Genomic DNA, 19,309 nt, shown 5'->3' with positions numbered 1-19,309 from the left:
AAACGACGGGAGGAGCAGGTTTGACATTAAACTGCGAGGATTGTGTAATGAAGGGGCACTTTGGGCAAATGAAATGATTTGTTTTACCTTGTGGCCTGAGAGCGTGGCCATATGAAGTGGGCTGCTGTGTTTATCCCGTCAACTGAAGCATCACTTGCCTTGCAGCTCTGCAGGCAGATCACTAATTGTTAAACTCAGGTATGGATGGGGGCAAATCAGTGGCACTTGGGCCACTACCATCAGAACATTATCCATTGTAAGAAAGACAACAAAAACCAACAAAAAGGGTTTGGGCATTCATCCCGTATACTTGAAACAAAGGGTACATTTTGAGCAAAAGCTGAGAAATAATTAACAGACTGAGACCCCAACTGAACTGACAATTACAGATAGTATGGCAGATTTATAGAGGGTAGGCAGGAAGGGGCATGCTTTGAGGGATGGAGACGGAAGTGAGGTCAGGTGGGATTTCCTTCTTAGGACTGGTTTATATTCCACACTCATCATGGCTGCCACTCGTTCCCAGTGTTCATTTCACACATCCTCTGAGTACGTGCTCAAAAATTAACGCGATGTGTGTATGACTTGCAGTACCAGCAAAAAGTCGGGGTGCGCAGTGTGATGAAGTCGGAACATGACGTCAGAGTCTCTGTTTAGTATCTACATGTGACAGAAAGCCTCTTTGCAGATCCTTCAGGATCGATGTGCGTGCTTCGATGTTTGATGAATGGCTCCATGTGGTGAAGCAAAATGTCGACATACAAATGCATTCGTGGTGCTTTTATATTCATGCGTCGCTTATTCCCCATCGTAACAGCACAATACATTTTAAAGGTCTCGCATACCATCTTTTTTTTTCTTTTTTTGCACCTTCACAACAGCATCAGAATGTACGGAAGCGTATTTGAGCCAAAGAGAAAAAAATTAAGGACAGGGTGAAAAGGTCTATTTTTTGATTAACATGGAAACTTCATCATTAATCTCGAAATGTGCACTTTTACCTTGTACTTTATTTTATCATCTTAAAACCGACCCAGTTGTTAATCTCTACGTGCTTCTGGGGCGGTATCCTTCAATAAGGGCGCGCACAAAAAGGCGAGCTTCAAAAGGGCGACCTCAATTGAGCGAATAAAGGTGTTCGTAGATAATTTAGATAATAATAGATAGATAATAATAGTAGATAATAATAAAATAAAATAATAAAAGTTTTCCGGTCGCTGCTCTGTAACAGACCTCTTAGTGCATCTCTCCGTGTTTTGTACCTGCTTTTTGTTCTTAAATTTACTCTGTACACAAGTGACCTGAGACAGAACAATGACCACTGCTCCATTATGAAGTATGCGGATGACACCATGATCATAGGATGCATATCTGGGGAGGATGAAAGCCACTATCTAAATCAAGTGGACTGTATGGTAAACTGGTGCAATAAAAACTCTCTCACTCTGAATGTAAAAAAGACCAAATAAATGATATTTGATTTTAAGAGACAGAAATCTGTATATTCACCTATTGTAGTTCTGGGAGAGGAGGTAGAAATAGTGACTGAATATAAATACTTAGGAACTTACCTAGATAACAATCTTAACTGGAATACACATACAAAAAAATTATTTTCTAAATGCAACCAGCGCTTATTTCTCCTCCATAAACTGAAACTATTTAAAGTAGACAAGGACCTCATGTTGTCCTTCTATCGCAGTATGATCCAGTCTGTGATCACTTTCAGTTTCATTGCCTGGTTTAATAGTCTGACAAACCAAAACTCAAAAAAGCTCCAGCAGATTACGAAGTATGCAGCTAAAGTTATTGGGGCTGATGTAGATGATTTGACTAGTGTGTGTGTGCCAGAGGGCAATGCTAAAGAAACTGGAAATCATCTCAACTGATGACAGACATCCATTACATGTAGAACTAAACTTCAGTAAATCAGGAAGGATAGCTGCTTTGAAAACCCACACAAATCGCTCCAGAAACTCCTTTCTTCCTAGTGCCATATGATTTTTCAATAAGAAATATCGGAGATAATGTTTAAAGTTTTGATATATATCCTGTAACCTTTTTTTTTTGGTGTAAATATGTTTTATCTAACTGCCTTACCTTAACCTTTCTTATTTCTATTTGTCTGTTTAATTTCATTCTGTCTGTTACCTGTTATTAGATGCAACTGAGAAGGCAAATTTCATGTTTTCTTGTGTAAACATGACTAAATAAAGAAACCTAAACCTAAACCTAAACCTAATATCTACGTGGCATTGCACATAATCTACACCTTCAAGTGTAACACAACAATGAGTAAGAGCAGAAAACAACGAAATATAGAGAGCTTTAGAAATAGTTCGTTAGAAGTTCATGCATTAATTAATTGGATGTTTTAATATTCTTGCTTTCGCCTTTTTATATGTTCAATCATTGCCTTTATCTAATAAATTTTCTGTAATAATTTTGTTGCGTTTGCCTTTATTCGCTGCGCCCAATTGAGGTCACCCTTTTGAAGCTCGGCTTTTTGTGCGCGCCCTTATTGAATAGAACCTTCTGGGGCTCCCTCCTGCATTGACAGAAACGGCAAGCAGCAATAGATCACCACACAGAACACATTAAATTTATGATATTCCAGCTCTCTGCACAGTTAGAATCCTTAGATTTATACTTGACTAGCCGTTCCAGATGGCTCCTCCTGCGTAGTAGTGAAACAGGACAAACTTTAAAAATAAATTAACAAAAAGGTATCGCTAGCTAAGCGGGGGCAAGGTACAATGCAAAACATAGCAGTAGAGCGACTCCCCACTCCTGACGTCACTCTTCCCCCTCCCCTCGGCCCCTCAGCCTCTCTCTTGGATTAGCACAAATATATAACTCCTGCAAGTGGACTATGATACAGAGCACGATGAGAGAAGTCACAAAATCAACTGGAATGTTCAAGCAAATTCTAGAAAAAAAATCCGATCTAAATCCATTAAGTAGCTTTCTCGTTCACTAGCTAAGCGGATGTAAGGTACATGCACCGAGGCTGATACGTGAGTGAGGAGGGCCCCGCCCCTCATAGCCCGCTGCATCTCTCTCGGATTCGTGCAAATAAATCAGTACATGAAGTGATCTACAATACAAAGCGTGATGACAGAAGTCGCAAAATCAACCGGAGTGTTCAAGTTTTTTTTACGGTACATAGAGTGCTGAAAGCAGCTACATTAGCCAGGCGAGGCAAAAGAACTTCATCGAGTATTTGAGTGTCACTGTGTACTGGCGTTACTTAAAATAGCCTACACTTCCCAGCAGCCCCGGCAGTATAACACAATTGGGCAGATTCAGAGGAAGCAGGGGTTTCGGGGAAGGAGATTATCCAGGCAGACTCCTTAAACGAGATTTCTTCACACATGTGTTTTGGATTACAGCTTCGTCTGGGTGTACGTGCTGTCCTGTGCTTGATTGTCAGTGTGAATTTATCTTGGTTGGCTTTATCTTTGTCTTCATCTGGGAAACACAACCCAATCCTCACACTGCAATGGGAACCTGGTAGGACAAAACTTAATTTCTTTCAGAGGGCTGATTACGGATATTTCATTTCATCCATTCATCGTCATCTGCTCCTGCTAAACAGGACTGTGTTGGACTTTGTGGTTAGTGTTAATTGTTTATTGTGTAGTGTATATAAATAATTATTGCCATCAGAGAACAGGGGAGGGCCTTTGCATATGCGCTTGTTTTGTAATATTGTTTGTTCTTTATTCATTATTTGATGAATATATTCATTATTATTTATCAGTTCATTGTGCTGCTTATCATTGTCTCTGTTTGCGAGAGCGCGAGTGCCGCTGTAATAGAAATCTAAAATACTAAGTTTAGTTATTTGGAGCATCACCAAATCCTCATAATATTCATTATGTTGTATGTTTTCCTGTTGTGTTTCTATTATATTTCCCAACTCTGTTTATTGTGTTATGTTACATCATCAGCGTGAGCCTCTCTCTGTGTTCATTATATTACTGTGAGAGGAGGTAAACACGCTGATATTCTCTGTATAGTAGGATTAATTCAATTATTTTAAATTGCTTGATTTATTTTTGCTTTCCCGTATATGGAAAGAATTGGAATTGTCCAAAAATTCAATTTCGTGATTTTGATGAATCTCGACGTTTTAGACCACCCTGAGTCTGAAAATACCATTTTTGTAATTATGTCTGTGTGTGTGTGTGGGTGTGTCTGTGCGTGTGTGTGTGTGTGTGTTTGTGTGTGTGTGTAAACACGATAACGTGAGTACGTTTTCACTTTGGTCAAACAAATTTTGCATACAAGTATTAGGCACAAAACGTAGATTTCTATCAACTTTTGGGTTATTTCCGCTCACCGGAAGTAGTACTTTACCTTTTATTCTTGCAGCTGCAAAGTCTGATTTATTCAATTTTATTTTTATAATAATTGTTCAATATATTATTAATTTGATTTGATTTGTTGTTGATGGTTCTTTAATGTACATAATATAAAAATATAATCATTATCTTGTTGTTTACTCCTCAAATATCCATCCTCACATTTGAGTATACAAGAGAGTCTAAGGGAGACCACTCACGATTTTTATTTTTGTATGTGACAGTAATGGTAATATGATCTTCTCACTCTATAGTTGTTGTTTTGAAATGTTTTGAGTGATTTTCTCTTACTTTTGTTATGTGTTAATGTGAGCGTTCAATGGCCTTTCCATGTGTTTTTTGTCGATAAGAGGAACTGTATCGGCAGAGCCTGAATAGTGATTTTTTATGTTTGCTGTTTTAACATTTCATTTCAGCCAGTTAATAATAAACATCAACAGAAAAAGGAATTCAATGGAGTTGCATTACTCCTTTGTGGCGGGTTGTGTGGCACATTGCAAATCACAACAGGGAAGCTTCAAAGGTTAAATGGACTCAAGGCCAGAACACAGCAGTACGGTGTGTGCAGTGAAAACCGATTAAACCAGGTCAAGGCTGGGTGTGTTCCTAGGTTGAGTCAGGTCAGGTTGGTACAGCACGTTGCCACACCCACCACACAATAAAACAGGTTGGGATCCTGGTTGGCAACCCCCCCCCCCAGGCAGACACGCAGTCCAGTTCCATCCTCCAGAAATGACCCTCTATCTGGCGCAGCCAGGTGTTACATGGGTGTCCCCTTGGCCTGGTCTAGCCATTCGGGTCCTCAACAATGAGGGTCCTGTGAGCTGGGTCACCTTCGGGAAATCATCCCACATGGCTGTAGTGCCGTAACTGACACTCCCTCACAATGCAGGCTATGTGTCTCATTCTGAACTGTTCATTCGACACAAAGTCAAATCAATGCTACCCAAGGTTTCGCCAAAGAGATGCAGTACTGAAAGTGTCCAGTCTTCGTCTCAAGTCACTGGATGGCATCCATGTCTCACAACCATATAGCAAGACAGGAAGCACTAGGACTCTAAAGATCTGGACCTTCATCCTATGACATAGATTTCAGGAGTGTCATGCACCCTTTTCCAGTGACCTCATGATCCCCCATGCTCTCTCAATCCATCTACTGACTTCATAGGAGACAAGAAGTCCAGTCCCACCCTCCAGAAATGATCCTCTATCTGCCACAGCCAGGTGTTACGTGGGTGTCCCCTTGGCCCAGTCTAGCCACTCGGGTCCTCAACAATGATGGTCCTGTGAGCCAGATCACCCTCGGAGAATCACGCCACATGGCCGTAGTGCTGAAACTAACGCTCCCTCACAATGCAGGTAATGTGCCTCATTCGGGACTTTGTGAGCAACTGCTTCTTCGACACAAAGTCAATCCAGCGGTATCTAAAAACTCTCCAAAGAGACACAGTACCGAAGAAGTACAGTCTTCATCTAAGGTCACTGGATAGCATCCATGACTCTTAACCACATAGCAAGACAGGAACTCTAAAGACTTGGACCCTCGCCCTTCTGCAGAGATATCAGGAGTGCCACACTACCCTGTCCCAGTGATCTCATGACCCCCCCCCCCCCCCCCCCCATGCTCTCCCAGTCCGTCTACTGACTTCATAGCAAGAGTCACCAGAGGCATGAATGTCACTGCTGAGGTAAGTAAACCTCTTGACGAGGTCGACACTCTCTCCGCAGACAGACACACTGCTGATGGCTGTGCCCAAGAAATCATTCAAGGCCTGGATCTTTGGTTTTTCCTGGGGTCTCTGAAATAAAATAAATAATTCACCGTCTTTGGACAGTATGAATCTTACTGTCCCCATGACCATTACGGGGGGGGGGTCTCTTCTAAGTTTCAACTGAGCCCCACCGTATGCGGTGTTAACTCTTTCTAAATAAGATTTGCTACATAACAGTAATTCTCCATCCATCATCCTAACTACTGGGTCACGGGGAGCCAACCCCAGGGCGCAAGGCAGGAAACAAACCCCGGGCAGGGCACCCGCCCACCACAGGTTGCACACACACTAGGGACAATTTAGGATCGCCAATGCACCTAACCTGCATGTCTTTGGACTGTGGGAGGAAACCCACGCAGACACGGGGAGAACACGCAAACTCCATGGAAGCGAACCCAGGTCTCCTAACTAAGAGGCAGCAGCACTACCACTGCGCCACCGTGCCGCCCCACAGTAATTCTGACCGTGCTAATATTATCAGAGTTGGGTGTGTCAGGTAAAGCTCTGAGGGTACAGGACATCAATGATCTCCTAAAGGCATCTGAAGACGGTGGACACCCCGACCAACAGCAGTTGCATTCGTTCATGAGATGCAGTTCTGCAGAGTTCAGAGACATGAACATCTGGTTTTCTCCAGCAGCGTTCCTCCACTACTGCCCAGTGAAGCAGAAGCAGATCGTCGTTCTGTATTACTTGTCATTTTCATCTAGCAATCCATAATTTAAGCAGAAAAAAAAAGAAAAGAAAAAAAAACGACATAAAAAAACGGTCGTATCCTGAGAGTTTGCTTCTCTCTGCTTGACATCTGTCACCATTCTGACGACTTACTTAATATAGCATTGCTAATTACCCAGCATCCATTAAAATGCGTTAATTACACACCTGCAAATGTGCGCATCAAAACTCTGGTTAACCCGTTTGGTGCCAGAGGGAGTCTCCTGAGCACCGCCACCCTGTGCTTCTTTTGTTCTCCATTCCTTCCGAACACACTGCTCTGCCAAGCGCGGCTCCGGGAGAATGGTGTAATGCTGGTCGAGTCACCCTAATGATGCCCAATTAAAGAACGCTTGATGTCTCGAGTCTTTGCGAGATGCAGCGCATAGCAAAGGGCAACTTGTTTAGAATGAGCTGTCGACGTATGAGAGGAGGCAGTGGAGAAAAGTAAACTGAGCCTTCATAACTGTGAGGAATGGCCTGCATGAGGGTTAACTGAGAAGAATGGCTTCTTCTTCTTCTTCTTCTTCTTCTTCTTCTTCTTCTTCTTCTTCTTCATGTTTCTCTAATATCTGATCCAAAGCTCTGATACACTATATGGCCAAAAGTATGTGGACACCCCTCCAAAGGATTGGGGTCAGATGTTCCATTGTTAACAGGTGCATCAAATCAAGTGCAGAGCCATGCCATCTCCATTGGCAGTAGAACGGGCCATACTGAAGGTCTCTGTGATTTTAAATGTGGCACTGCCATAGCATGTCACCTTTGCCTCAAGTCACTATGTGAAATTTCTGCTCTGTTAGATCTGTCCAGTCAACTGTAAGTGCTGGAACATCGAGGAGCAATTAGAGCTCAGCCACGAAGTGATAGTCCATGCAAACAACACAGAGTGGGGCTTCCGAGTGCTGAAACTCAAAGGGCATAAAAATCGCCTCTCCTCTGGTGTCTACACACCTGAGAGTTCCAAACCGCATCTGAACGCAACATCAGCACAAGGACTGTGCATCGGGAGACTTCATGATATGGTTTTCCATGGCCGAATAGCTGCACACAACCCTATGAGACCACTTTGAACAATGTCAAGTATTGTGTAAGGAATTTCCGGTAGAGGTGATGAGCCACGCTTCACTATCTGGCAGGCTGATGGACGAAACTGGGATTGGCAGTACCTTCTGGACTACCTAGTACCTACTGTAAAGTGTGGTGGAGGTGAGATAATGACAGGGTTTGGGCGAGGCCCCTTGGTTCCAGTGAAGGGTACTGTTAGTACCACAGCAAACCAATACATTCAAGACACTTCCAACTTTGTGGTAGCAGCTTTTAGGTGGGCCTTTTCTGTTCTGTTCCAGTATGACTGAGTCCCTGTGGACAAAGCCAAGTTAATAAGAACATTAGAAAAAATTCAAATGAAAGCAGGCCTTCCAGCCCGACAAAGCTTGCCAGTCCAATCCACCTAATTCTTTGAAAATAACATCAAGTCTAGTTTTGAAGGTCCTTAAAGTCCCCCACACTACTTAGGATCTTAATCCATGTGTCTGTGGTTGTCACGCCACATTGCATGACTGATTTCATGGTAGCATGCCGCCAACTGCCTCTGACTCGCTGAGATTATCTAACTGAAGGCTGTGGAGGAAAATTGCTGGAAATCTCAACTAATGTGCCATAGCCTTTAGGAGGAGGGCTCACCCCAGGTAGCCTGGCCCCAAATTCAAAAAAGGCAGACTTTTCAGCCTGTCCAGGCCCAAATGGAGCTCAGGCTTTAAAATTTGAAAAATACTTTAAATGGTCAAAAATGGGGCGGCACGGTGGCACAGTGGTAGCGCTGCTGCCTCACAGTTAGGAGACCTGGGTTCGCTTCCCGGGTCCTCCCTGCGTGGAGTTTGCATGTTCTCCCCGTGTCTGTGTGGGTTTCCTCCAGGTGCTCCGGTTTCCTCCCACAGTCCAAAGACATGCAAGTTAGGTGGATTGGCGATTCTAAATTGTCCCTAGTGTGTGCTTGGTGTGTGGGTGTGTTTGTGTGTGTCCTGCGGTGGGTTGGCACCCTGCCCAGGATTGGTTCCTGCCTTATGCCCTGTGTTGGCTGGGATTGGCTCCGGCAGACCACTGTGTTCGGATTCAGCGGGTTGGAAAATGGATGGATGGTCAAAATGCCTCACAAGGGAAAGGATGACCCAAACCCCCCCAGGCTTGAGAAGGCAAAAACCAATCTGTATTAGTCAACTTGAAGAGGTAATTAAACAACAAAAGTGACACCAACAAATGGAAAGACAAGGGGGAGGTTATAAAGGATCCCAAGATGAACGTGTTCAATGTAGTATCCAAAGACCCAATCCAGAAACAAGAAGCAAAAAAAAAAAAATCAAATAAACCAGAAAACAATCACAATATTTAATGATGCTCTGAGGGGTCTAAGTTCTCAGCCGGATTATTAAGGCTGACAATGATCCTCAAGCAGTGACTTCATGGTGGCTTTATCTCTTGGATGGTTCAACCCTTAAAACACAAGGAAAATAATAATAAAATATAAATATACTATATATCAACATTTAATAACATCCTCCATTCATCTCTTTTCTCCTGCTTATCAGGTTCCAGGTCACGGAGGCAGCAGTCTAAGCACCGATGCCCAGATGTCCCATTTCACCGCCATCTCCTTTATCTCCTATGGTGGGGATACCAAGGTGTTCCCAGGCCATCCTGGTAAGTATAATCTCTCCAGCATGTCCTGGGTCAGCCCCAAGGTCTCCACCTGGTTGAACATACCCAAAACACCTCCACTGGGGGGCTTCCAAGAGGCACCCTAATCTGATGTCCAAAGCCCCAGAATAGGCTCCTTTCAATGTGGAGGAGCAGCGACTCTACTAAATGTCCTCCTAAATGTCTACATTCCTCCAACGGTCTCTAAGGCTGAACTCAGATCCCCTGAGAAGGAAGCTCATTTCTTTCACTTGTGTTTCATGACCTACAGTAGTTCTTTCAGTCACTACCCAAAGCTCATGGCCAAAAGTGTGGGCAGGAACGTAGATTGACCCGGTAAGCTGAGAACTTTGCCTCTTCACCAGAGCTGTCTGGTACAAAGTCCTCACAGCTGCTTAAACCATCTGTCCCTTCTTCCCACACTTGTGAACAAGACCCCGAGATACTTGAACTCCCAAAGCAAAATAAGATTTAACAGAAATTCATAATAACAAAAAAATATGTAAATAATAATTAAAAAACAACCCAAATGACGATAACTCAACTCAATTTTATTGTCATTCATCAACGTACATAGTATAAGATTTAACAAAATTTCACTCCTTACTGTCGCCAGTGCAGAGCCAAAACAACAAACCGTACATTTAACATCCACCAGTTACGGCCTACTCAAGGCCTAGGGGTACACAAATAGGCCGAACACAAGTGAGGGAGACAGAGGGAGACAAAACACAAAAAAATCCTCTAATAAAATCCCTGTGTGCGTCCAGGTGTCCGTGTGTGTGTGTCTTCTGGTGAAGTGCGCATGCACGGGGCACGGTGCGTTGCGCGATATTACTGTCAGAGAAAGTTAGAGGCGTTTTACGGAAATACAAACCAGTATTACTGCGAGAGGAAATTAAAGGTACACAATACAGTGACGCATATTACAGCCACATACAAGCCAGTATTACTGTCAGAGGAGATTAAAGGCATATTACCGACGCGCACGCCTGTATTACCGCCAGAGAAAATTAAAGGTATATTACTGACGTACAAGCCAGCGGACGTACAAGACGGTATCCTTCAATAAGGGCGCGCACAAAAAGGCGAGCCTCAAAAGGGTGACCTCAATTGGGTGCAGCGAATAAAGGCGCGTACCTGTATTACCGCCAGAGAAAATTAAAGGTATATTACGGACATACAAGCCAGCGGACGTACAAGACGGTATCCTTCAATAAGGGCGCGCACAAAAAGGCGAGTCTCAAAAGGGTGACCTCAATTGGGCGCAGCGAATAAAGGCGCGCGTAAACCTTTGTTGCTCTTCACATATTCCAGAGCCATTTGAACTAAATTATCTACGCGCCCTTTTGAATAGAGCCGTACAAGACAGTATTACTGTCACAGAAAATTAAAGACACACAATTCACGGCGGCAGCCCACGAAGAACGGTCAGCTCAGCAAGTAAACATCAACAAAAGAAAGGCTGAAAGAAAGAAAAATACGACCAACAAAAAGAATGAGGTCAAAGTCCCTTGCCATTTAATACAGACTGTTCCTACTAATGTTTATGCACTACTGTTCTAGCGCCCATTATTGTAACGGGCTAAATGACTAGTAAATAAATAAACCAACTAAAATCAAAGAGACTCCATTTATTGTCAAAAAGAAAACCTCACAAAATAGGGAGACAGTTACACACAAAACAGCAGCAGGGCAGGAGAACAACAATAACTTAGCTATCTAGTATGGCGGACGGCCAGAGCCCTTACTCAGCCGGGATGCCTCCATAGTGGAAGGACCAAGGGAGAGAGTTTATTCAGGACATTATCTCCCCCGCAGCCCTCCTGGGTGGCTGTGGCACCACGGATTCCCACAGGGCTAGCTGGGAGCTGGAATTTAGGTACAGCCCTGTTGGGTTCCATGGGGGCCACATGGGGGGAGCTGCAGAGCCCTACAATGGTCTTCCACCACACCTGGGAGTGATTCCAGGTAACGCTGATGAACCATCTGGAGCACAGCTAGGAGCAGAATAAAAGGAGCCACCTCACTCCATTTGGAGAGCCAGAGTCGGGTGGCATATGACAAAGCTTGCCAGGAGGAGTGGAGGCGAAGAGAGAGAAGAAGAAGAGGAGAGAAGGAAGAGTGCATGTGCTGTGACTGTGCTGTACACGTGGGAAACGGAGGAAGGCGTTTCCCACAAGAAAAAAGAGAAAAAATAAAAGCGCGTGTGTTGCACTTGTGTCCTGTGTCTGTTGTGTCAGGGGTTTGGGGAGCCGTATGCCCCTTGGTGGTCCACACTAGCTAAACCAAGTTCACAAAGCTAGACACACACACTATGCACACGTATCACATAGAGGGCTACTCACAACAATTACATTTCTTTTAACAATCAATAAGGGAAAAGAACCCAAAGCCAGGCCATCCAACCCTAACTCTCTGCACCTTGCTCTGTTAAACCCAAATCCTTCTTCTCTCACACTCTCTCTCTCCCCCTTAAAACACAAACAAGCTCCTTTTTATAACGTACACCCCACCCACAGACCCAAGTGATTTAATAACAGTGGGCAACTCAATAGGTAGGTAAAGAGGGCAGGACTCAATTAAGTCATCTGCACCAAATGAAAGAAAACAAGCTTAGTTTACCAAATCATAGATCTAGAGAAGGTCATAACACACCATAACTTTACCAAAACCAGAGCAACAAAACAACAGAACAAGATGCAGAACTATAAAGTTGGAACAATGCTCGATTATTAAAGTGATGGTCCATAATTAGGGAAATGTCATAGGGATATGGTACTGGGTGACATGTAGCAGTTTAAAAGTCGGACAGCTGTTATACAGTAGGACCTGGCTGTGCTGGTCCTAATGCTGCCGTATCTTCTACCTGACGGCAGGAGGTGAAACAATACATGTGACGGGTGAGAGACGCCCTTCACAATGGCGTAGGCTCTACGGAGGCAGCGTGTCTGAAAGATATCCTGGATTGAGGAGAAGGAGACCCCTGTGATCCTCTCAGCAGTCCTCCCTACACGCTGCAGAGTCTTACGCTCAAACAACACAGTGATACAGCTGGTCAGGCCGCTCTCCATAAAAGGTGGTAAGAAGGGTTTGTGGCAAGCAGATTCACTTCTTCAGAAAAAGGAAGAGTCGTTGTGCCATCTTGGTGTTGGGGGGGGTGCGGGGTCATCCAAAATATACACCCCAATAAAAAGGGAAAAACATTCAAACCAGGGAACAAACCCGGGCTGAAACGTAAGAGCTACCATCCTCCAGTGGCATGAGTATTGAGGAAAGCTACCTCACCTCAGAAATCTCAGAACACCGACAGACTATAATAATAAGAAAGCGAGTCAGCAAAAAAGTTATTAATGTCTGTCCCTGGTTAAGTCGTTGCTCCATCTATGGATCCTATTCCTTGATTTTGTTAATCATGTCGCTGAGCCAATCCTTATCTACACTTTTTGTTCTTCTTCTGCTCTTTTTGAACTTTTGGTAATAAAAGCTTTAATCATGAAGGAACTTTGTTTTTGTTATCATTCTGGCCAGAGCTTTCAGCAATTTCCTACTCCCTTTTGAATTTTCAGACTTTGTTAATTTTGAGAGGCCTGCTTCTAGAGTTTGGGACCTGGTTGATTTTGTTTTTGAGCCTCGTTGATGTTTGAAGTCTGAGTTTGAGTTTAATTTTTTTTTTATTTAAAATTTTGACAGCCTTGTAATTTCTAGCAGTTGTTTAAAAGTAAAATACTAATGCAATTACTTGTGAACTACTGGAGCTGGAGCCTTGATCCTGGTTATAATGGAAAGTTTAAACATTAGTGAATCAACAAATTTGAGGTAGCGTCAACCTCGGAAAAGTGAGTAGGGTTCATGTGTTTCTTACGGGCAAACTGATCGAGAAGGTGACATGACACAGAGAGAAAAAGAACAGCACAGACATCTGCTGAATGTAAAGCGAACTGCAGGAGCTGATTATGTGAAAGGAAAGAAGAAGAAGAAGAACGTAACAGCTGCAGCATCTACTGAGTGTCAGGGTCAGGCTGCTAAGATTCGCATACTCCTGGGGCTAGAGCCTTGATCCTAGTCTTAATTGAAAGCTTATGACCTTATAAGTTCTGGAAAATCAAAGAGTCTGAGCTTGAGGTAACCTCAAAAAAGTAAAATGACAAAACTGTAGAAAGGAAGGTGGCACTATCTGCTGTCTGGGCATCTTACTGGTTACTAGTTTATTGTAATAAAAGCTTGATCCTTACAAACCTGTGTAAATGGCATAGGGTTTGGACGGGCATCCTATCCAGAGAAGGGGATGGTTCCTTATTCAGACAGGAGGCTCTGAGCAGACAGATGGGCATCCTAACCAGGAGAAAGGAAGGAGCCAGACCCAGAAGTGATGGCCAGAGTGGGTGGACAGACAGCCCACCAGAAGATGTTGTTGGGGACTCTTTATTCCCCCAGGATGCTGGATGGCAGTGGCCCTGGATATCAGTGCCCAATACGGAACCAGTAGGGCATGCTGGGAAGTGTCGTCCGGCAACACAGCCCTGCTGGAATTCGTGGGTGCCGCAAGGAGGAGTTGCAGGAAGATGAGCTCCCTAATTAGTGGGACTTCTGTATGACCTGGAAGTGCTTCCATCAGACAGTGGCCCTGGTACCGGAAATACTCCCAGGATTTTAATAAAAGACACAGCACTCCCTTATTCAGGTGAGTCAGAAGTGGGAGGAAGGAAGGCAACACTCGACTGGAGGAGGGCAGTGTGGTGGTGTAAAGAAAGGTGATTTGTAGAGAGAGAAAGGATACTTGTGCTTCTGCTTTTTGTTACTTTTGAAAGTATTTGTAATAAAAACCATCCATTATTTTTGAACCCAGGACTGTGCTGGTGTGTTCATATTGGGGGGCTCCCTGACATCCCTGCTTCCCGTCACACCTGTTTATTGATAATGCTACAGGAAATGCTGCATATGTCTTCCAAATTCATAATCAAGTGTAAGTATTGTGTTTAAAGTTCATCGATTGTGACAAAAATCTCCATGATAGGAAGAAAGAAGAATCAGCAACATCTGCTGAGTATCCGGTGTACTGCAGAAGATCCTTAATATACGGATGCAGAATGCAAGAACGAGAACAAGAGAGGAATGTGTGCCGACAAGCAAGCACAGCTTCTGAAAGCTACATCACCGATGGATGGAAAATGGAAGAGCTCAGGTCCACATGTTTCCTAGAATGGATTGACACTAATGGCTAATAGTTATTTGGAGAAGGGGCTGTAAGGTAGTTAGTATGTTTCACTTGTTATTTGTTTTTTATTTCATCTTCTGTGGTTCTGACCCCTGCCTGCCTGCCAGTGTCTCTGCTGCTTAACGCCATTCTCTGGCCTCTTCGTCTTTGTGCTTTAGGAAGGTGCTTTGTCTCAGTAGAGTTATTGTTGGCTTGACTTTCCCCTTTTGTATTCTTTATTGTGTAGAGTTTATCAGAATGCGTTCAATTCTATAGACTTACCACTGTTTATAAGGTATTGTACTTTAGCACTTCTCCCCACCTTCCCTTCTGCATCGGTAACCTCATGCAATTAGAAAGAGTGAAAGGACAAGCAGGAGTTAGGTTTCATATTCGAATAATGTATTATTGATCATATTCATAAAATAATAATAATGAAGTGCATGTGAATGTCGGCAGCCACACCCCCTGGTAAATGCTAGCCGTAGAGTTTCAGGCGGCACACAGACTTGTAGTTACTCCCATGTCTCTGGTCAAGTCATCATTTCTAGTCAGCTTTCCTCAGGACGGGCCTCATGCCTGCCTCAATATGGCTGCTGAGTTGAGCTCCTCATTGTGTTCTCTTCATGGCCATGATGTGTGTGTGTGAGAGACAGAGAGGGAGGGGTAAAGCCATAGACATATATAGATAGACGCCGCATTCATTGTGTTGCCCAGTCGACACGATACGTCAGCACGTCCGCCATATTGCGAGTGGCAAAAGTGCCATTTAAACTAATACAGGTAAACGTGGAAACCGGGTTTTCTGATGAAAAAACAAAAACGTTCAAAACAGTATCATTTGCATACAACAGATTTTGGCAAATCGTTTAAATTCAATTATTTATATCCATTTATACACTAATAATGGCAATTATTAAAGAATAATAATAATTATTATTATTATTAAATAATTCCTCCCATATAAGTAACATTTCTCGGACTGCCTTCTTCCATCTCCGAAACATTTCTACACTTTGTCCTGTTCTTACACAACACAGTACTGAAGTATTGGTTAATGCCTGAGTCACCTCATGTGTAGATTACTGTAATGCTATTCTATCTGGCATCCCACAAAAACGTATCCATCGCTTTCAACTTCTTCAAAATTCTGCTGCCAGGATAATAACCTGTTGTTCTAAATCCACTGAACATATTACACCTCTTCTCTCTCAACGTCACCTGCTCACTGTTAACTACAGAATACAATACTAAATACTGCTCTTAACGTTTAAAGCTCTCCACAACCTCACTGACCTCCTCCAGACTTGCACTCCTCTCGCTCACATCTCAGATCCTCATCTGCAGCTCGACTTTCTGTACCGCACATCAAACTCTGTGCTATGGGAGCTCGAGCGTCTCTCCTAGTGCTCCTCAGCTCTGGAATTCTCTTCCCTCTCATATACGTCAGCTCGATTCAATAACACATTTTAAAACTACCCTCAAAACTTATCTTTTCAAACTGGCACACCAACTGTGAATTTTGCACTCTTACTGCCAGTTATCTTTGTTTGTCTTTCTTTTAACAGTGAAATGATACACTCAATGACAAAATAAACAATTTTATTGTATACAAATTGGCTTAATAATTTCTGAAAACATTTTACTCATTCCTCTCTCAATCTCTCTCTCACACACACACGCACAAACATGGTTACTTAAATATTTACAGGATAGGATCTAAAATCCTTGAAACAGAACTGTCTTAAATAGCTTTTTCCGTGTGTTGCCACTCTGTAATTTGAGAGTATTCAGTCTGCCAATATGGTGCAGCCTTAGTTTGTAGAAGACACAACTAAAGACATGAGCATAAAATGATGGCTGTCAATTTCAAACTGTGTTTCCTCAATGAGCTCCTTGAGAAAAAACACATCATCTGAACCAATCTCAGCCCGAACAAACTGACTGATCAAAGATACATTGACAACTTGTCCTAATGTCGACTGTCGGATAACACGCTCAGCTACTTTGACCACCTTGACTGGACCCTCAGAAGGAATCATCAAACCTCCTTTGTTTTTTAATGTGAGCAAGTGGTAGCTTTGATTATATGATGCCGGTACAGCATCTGTTACCAAACTAGCATCACAGGACAGCTTTCTCAAAATCCCGTCTAAGGGCTACCTCCCACTGCTTTCTGAGGTGGATTTCTTGAGGAAACTTTCAAAGTTTGAGAAATGTTAACAGCTAACAACAATCTACATAGTTAGTGACTAAATACGTTTATCCAAAATGTTGTTTGGATGCTCACTTGAGCACATAAATGCATAGCTTTGCTAGCTTAGCCTGACGTGCTAAAGTTAAGATTATGAAACGGGATTTTCTAATGGCCTAATATAACCAAAACAATTGTTCAGCTTTACCTATGAAATGTAATCCCTGTGATCTGGTTTGGAGTGTACAGCGGTTTGTACAATCCCAAGCAGCACAAGTGTGAGGCATCTTTATCCATTACCTCAATTCATAGCAGTGCCACTCGCAATATGGCTGCAACGTTGACGTACGATGCTGCCGGTCAGGAGGCGTCTAGTAATTCTGTGTCTTATGGGTAAAGCAACCAACTTTACACATTCCTGTCCAAATCTTTAGGCCAATAGGGCGTCGTCTTACAGAATGGCCTCTGGTTCAAAACCAACCCCAAACTACCATACTTCAAGGCCAATTGGGGGCGCACATTGCCTTTTCACGCCTGCCCTCAAGTAGTGGATACCATTTGTTTAGCTGCCAGCTTGCCAGCCTGGTAGTCATATGGCCTTCCTGCGGGAGCTGACTTATAAGAATGTCCTGTGTAGCTGCATTTTCCCAAAATTACCAAAGTTCAGCAGCTCTGTCATACAAAATGGGATTCAGCAAAAGCCTGACGCGTCGAAATGATTCCACAGACAAAATATCTTCGTTTTGAAAATCTTTTGGAAAACTTCAAAATAAAACAGTTCACACAAAAAAGAGAAAATTGATCAAGCAAAAAAAAAAAGAGAAGTTCTGTTTAAAGCTTAAAATTCTTGTTTCTTTTCTAATCGTTACAAATCACTTCTAAACGTTTCCGGACCATTTCTAAACAGTCAGAAAACTGTACGTCTATCCCATTTCTATGTTAAAAATCAGGTCTTTTGTACAGTAAGTCCCTGTGCACTGGGATCTGTTCTTAACAGCAACTGACTCAATTATCACACTGTATATTAATTATAGCAAGAAATTTCTATCTCATATTAACTTACAGGGGGAAAAGACAATACCATTGTCTATGACTATGAAAGAAAATTATATTCTATTCTGATTAAGCAAACACTAACTGATAGCTTTAACTTTCTAAGATTGGCTCTCACATCCTGCATTAAACCACCCTCGAAGATCCAAACCCTGCAATAAATTCCACATCCTGAGTCAGTCCTAAAGACTCGGCAGTGTGTTAATAAGACATGAAAATACAGCAAGCCTAATGAAATGCTAAAATTACAATTGGTATGTTCAGCTTTCAAATAAGGACTGTCACATATGTGCAACTAGGAGGAACCTGAGTGGACCAAGTGGAGGTAACTACCCACCAGAGCAGGGGGTGGCAGGGTGTACTAAACCTACTTCTGTTATCTGTGCAGGCCAGATACGGGAAAACCTACCCGACGTACCATCAATGACGTCACTTTCCGGTTCCAGCGCCATGAACGATGTCACTTTCTGGTTCTGGCACCACGAACGACATCACTTTTGTTTTTTCGGTGCCACAAATGATGTCACTTCTGGTTCTGGCGTCACAAACAAAGTCACTTCTGGTTATGACCACAAATGATGTCACTCCCGGTTCCGGTGACGCGAAGGATGTCAATTCCGTTTCCCGCCACATAAGACGTAATTTCCGTTTCCGGCCACATATGACGTCATTTCCGTTTCTGGCCACAGATGACGTCACTTCCAGTTCCGGTCACAGATGAGGTCACTTCCGGTTTCAGCCATTAAAGCCGCCATCGATTTACTATTCAAGTAGTTCAATCTGGGAACTCAACAGAGCAACATTGCTGTCCTTAAATACCCAATTGCAGCCAGGGACAAAGTACAGGTGGCTGCCCCAAACCTTTTTTCGTGTGCTGAGACTGTATTGGTTTGGCTTCCGGTTCCAAAAGCAGGCCATGATCCTGCCGACTACGCCACTGTAAAAGAATCAGTCTCACTGCATGTCGGGTAGGTTTTTCCCTATCTGTCCTGCAGAGAAAACAGAAGTAGGTTTAGTGCCCCCTGTCACCCCCAAGCAGCCAGGCAGGTAATTACCTCCGCTTGGACCACTCAGCTTCCTACTAGTCGCACATGTGTGACAAGACATACAAATTTTTATCAACTGATATACAAAAATCTCGCTCCACCACAGAGGGACATTCCAGCTCACCACAGTGTGGTGCACAGCTTTTGTTGGGCCGTCATCTTCACAGATTGTCACTCAAATGTCACAGGCAGGTTGTCTACCATTAACTGAAGCCCCTTGCACCATTCTGATCCACCCCTTCCCCAACATTGCAGATCAAAAAGTTGCC

This window comes from Erpetoichthys calabaricus, chromosome 9 (assembly GCF_900747795.2).
Source record: "Erpetoichthys calabaricus chromosome 9, fErpCal1.3, whole genome shotgun sequence".
NCBI lineage: Eukaryota > Metazoa > Chordata > Cladistia > Polypteriformes > Polypteridae > Erpetoichthys > Erpetoichthys calabaricus.
Note: the sequence above shows the minus strand (reverse complement) of the source record.